Source organism: Ixodes scapularis, unplaced genomic scaffold (genome assembly GCF_016920785.2).
Source record: "Ixodes scapularis isolate PalLabHiFi unplaced genomic scaffold, ASM1692078v2 ptg001158l_1___fragment_3__unscaffolded, whole genome shotgun sequence".
Lineage (NCBI taxonomy): Eukaryota > Metazoa > Arthropoda > Arachnida > Ixodida > Ixodidae > Ixodes > Ixodes scapularis.
In genome coordinates, this window is record NW_024610108.1 from 2,833,322 (window position 1) to 2,837,333 (window position 4,012).

A 4,012-nucleotide genomic window follows, 5' to 3' on the forward strand; every position below is an offset into this window, starting at 1 on the left:
AGTCAGTAAGTCAGTCAGTCAGTCACCGAAACTGATAACCACAAACTATGTACAGAATGCTCTTGAAGGATCTTCTTTATACTTATCGGTGCTATTATGTGGAGGTGGGGTCTGTCGAGCGTTCGATTGGTGCGAGCGGCGTCTGACGACGTCGCCGACGCCTTTCGTCGCCGTCTCGGCCGCTGCCTCCGCCGCATGGTCGTTACAGCAAGGTACCTGCGATCTCTGGCGTCTGCCGTTGGGGTCGGTTCTCGGGTGCACCTGTGTCTTGAAAACGAATGCGAGAGGAGGGTGTTTCGGAGCGTCCGCGCTAACCGAACGGTGTGAAATGACGAGTGCGTTCTGACCGAAGGCCGGGGTGCGTCCTCGCGTCCTCACGGGACCTGAAAGCTCGGCAACGCTGCGAAGGCGTCGTCAATGATTTTTTTGGCGTACGACTTTCTGTTGCTACGACGAGAAAGAAATTTATGCGCTTCTTGCCGCGTCGGTACCGACCTCGGTCGGGGATATTCCGGCTGCGCGCTCGAACGTGTTTCATTTCTTCTTGGATTTGGAAGTAATTCCTAAGCGTTGTGTGTGTTTGCAGTTCGTAAGGGGCGCCTGACGGTGGCCCCGCGTCCGCGCGTTGGTAGGGTTTTGGGCGACCCACCACGAAACGATTACCTGGTTGATCCTGCCAGTAGTCATATGCTTGTCTCAAAGATTAAGCCATGCATGTCTAAGTACATGCCGAAACAAGGCGAAACCGCGAATGGCTCATTAAATCAGTCATGGTTCCTTAGATCGTTTCTTCCTACTTGGATAACTGTGGCAATTCTAGAGCTAATACATGCAGTGAGCCCGAAGCCCCTCGGGGCGACGGGTGCTTTTATTAGACCAAGATCAATCGGGCTTCGGTCCGTTTTGTGTGGTGACTCTGGATAACTTTGTGCTGATCGCACGGCCACGAGCCGGCGACGTTTCTTTCAAGTGTCTGCCTTATCAACTCTCGATGGTAGGTTATGCGCCTACCATGGTTGTTACGGGTAACGGAGAATCAGGGTTCGATTCCGGAGAGGGAGCCTGAGAAACGGCTACCACATCCAAGGAAGGCAGCAGGCGCGCAAATTACCCACTCCCGGCACGGGGAGGTAGTGACGAAAAATAACAATACGGGACTCTTTTGAGGCCCCGTAATTGAAATGAGTACACTCTAAATCCTTTAACGAGGATCCATTGGAGGGCAAGTCTGGTGCCAGCAGCCGCGGTAATTCCAGCTCCAATAGCGTATACTAAAGTTGCTGCGGTTAAAAAGCTCGTAGTTGGATCTCAGTTACAGGCGGGAAGTGCGTGGACACCACGTTACGGCCCGTGCTGAACATCATGCCTGTCGTGGCTTGGTTCCCTTCATCAGGTGCCTTGCTTTGGCCGGCGCGTTTACTTTGAAAAAATTAGAGTGCTCAACGCAGGCGATTCGCCTGAATAACAGTGCATGGAATAATAGAACAAGATCCTGTTTCTGTTCTGTTGGTTTTTGGAATACAGGATAATGATTAAGAGGGACAGACGGGGGCATTCGTATTGCGGCGCTAGAGGTGAAATTCTTGGACCGTCGCAAGACGAACTACTGCGAAAGCATTTGCCAAGAATGTTTTCATTGATCAAGAACGAAAGTTAGAGGTTCGAAGGCGATCAGATACCGCCCTAGTTCTAACCATAAACGATGCCAACCAGCGATCCGCCTGAGTTACTCAAATGACTCGGCGGGCAGCTTCCGGGAAACCAAAGTATTTGGGTTCCGGGGGAAGTATGGTTGCAAAGCTGAAACTTAAAGGAATTGACGGAAGGGCACCACCAGAAGTGGAGCCTGCGGCTTAATTTGACTCAACACGGGAAAACTTACCCGGCCCGGACACTGGGAGGATTGACAGATTGAGAGCTCTTTCTTGATTCGGTGGATGGTGGTGCATGGCCGTTCTTAGTTGGTGGAGCGATTTGTCTGGTTAATTCCGATAACGAACGAGACTCTAGCCTATTAAATAGGTGCGTGGTTCTCTGCACCTTGCACCCTTCTTAGAGGGACAAGCGGCTCCTAGCCGCACGAAACAGAGCAATAACAGGTCTGTGATGCCCTTAGATGTCCGGGGCCGCACGCGCGCTACACTGAAGGAAGCAGCGTGTTTTTATCCCTGTCTGTAAAGACTGGGTAACCCGTGGAACCTCCTTCGTGATTGGGATAGGGGCTTGCAATTGTTCCCCTTGAACGAGGAATTCCCAGTAAGCGCGAGTCATAAGCTCGCGTTGATTACGTCCCTGCCCTTTGTACACACCGCCCGTCGCTACTACCGATTGAATGATTTAGTGAGGTCTTCGGACCGATACCCGGAGCGGCCTTTCGGTTGCGCCGGTGTGTTGGAAAGATGACCAAACTTGATCATTTAGAGGAAGTAAAAGTCGTAACAAGGTTTCCGTAGGTGAACCTGCGGAAGGATCATTACCGGATGTTATTTGGCATCGTTTTGTCTTCTTCCTCTTGTACGGGGAATGGACTCGATGTGCGAATTTATCTGGCGCCGATCCCGACCAAGCTTGGATGCCGTCGGGACGGCACAAAAAAAAAAAACAACTGTGGTTCGGATGTGCCTTTTTCTTTGGGTGGCCTCCGTTCCTTTCGATGATGCGCCCAGCGGGAGCCCTCTGCTGCCTCGATTGAGAGGAGATTTCAAGTGCACCGGGACAATCCGCGGGTTACAAAAGGCGCATCGCCCCCTTTTTCGTCTCTTCTCGAGGATCGCCCTTTTGTTTTGATTAACGAAGAGGCGTTTGAGAAGAAGCTTTTTTTTGCGCTTTCGAGATGGCATGGGATGTGCCGGGCGCGAAAAAAAAACAACTTGTGTTTTGTCGTACTGATTGAAAAATCCAAAAACACGACTCTAAGCGGTGGATCACTCGGTTCTCGGGTCGATGAAGAACGCAGCCAGCTGCGAGACTTGGTGTGAATTGCAGGACACACTGAGCACTTACTCTTTGAACGCACATTGCGGCCTCGTGCCTTCCAGTGGCTTCGTCTGTGTGAGGGTCGGATCATATATCAAGAGAGGAGAATTTGTTTTCTACCTCGTTTTGACTGTGTCGGATCGTGGGCAGCACGCAGTTTTATGCTTTCTTGCGTTGCGTTTTCTTTGAGCAAATGCACGAGGGGTGCGATTGCACGCGTGCGCTTAACCAGTCCTCCTCCTCCTACGAGTTTTTATCGAACACTGCATGGGAAAACGAAACTCGATGGATACCGTTTGTGGAAAATCGCGTACCAAAAAAATCTTTCGCACGTTGAACGGCGCTGTGACGTCGGTGCGTTAGAAACGGAGATTTGAAACGGTTTCTTTTCGATCGATTCTGTTTTCTTTGGCGTGGATGTTGTTCGAGTGGAAAAACCGTGGGACGGAGTTGGCGTTGGCGCGTTGAAACGCGGCGTCGGCAAATGTAAATCTCGTGGCGTTGATTTGCACAAAAAAAAGAAAAACGCTTCTGGGAGGAAAGTTTTTTGCGTCGTAGCCTTCCGTCAGTCTAAGACCTTCGCGTCCCCGATGAATACTGGAGCCATCCAGTAGGGGAATGCCGTTGGATTGCGCGCTTTCTTTTTTGTCGAATCGAAAGCGATGCAAAGCGTGTGTACAACAACTGTTAGTTCGCCATCCTTTTGTGTTTTTGACATGTGGTAAGGAGGCGAAGTTTTTGTTGGAAAGCGCACAAAATAAAAAAAAGATTGTCGACCTCACATCAGGCGAGACAACCCGCTGAATTTAAGCATATCACTAAGCGGAGGAAAAGAAACCAACAGGGATTCCCTTAGTAGCGGCGAGCGAAACGGGACCTAGCCCAGCACCGAATCCCTCGTCCTTGCCGGCGATCGGGAAATGTGGTGTATGGGAGGTAACGTTCCCGAGAGTTTTGCGGTGGTGCAAGTCCCCCTGACAGGGGCTTGACCCAGAGTGGGTGCCAGGCCCGTCTCCGCCACTGCTCTCTCGGGATG

General features: G+C 51.2%; 2 non-coding genes across 2 annotated transcripts; both read left to right on the forward strand.

The window, feature by feature from the left end:
• Nucleotides 1-660: 660 nt before the first annotated feature.
• Nucleotides 661-2,476, forward strand: LOC120847158. The gene has a single exon (XR_005717235.1). It is a non-coding gene; the product is annotated as a small subunit ribosomal RNA (ribosomal RNA).
• Nucleotides 2,477-2,908: 432 nt separating this feature from the next.
• LOC120847141 lies at nt 2,909-3,061 on the forward strand. Its single transcript, XR_005717219.1, has one exon. It is a non-coding gene; the product is annotated as a 5.8S ribosomal RNA (ribosomal RNA).
• The last annotated feature ends 951 nt before the right edge of the window (nt 3,062-4,012 follow it).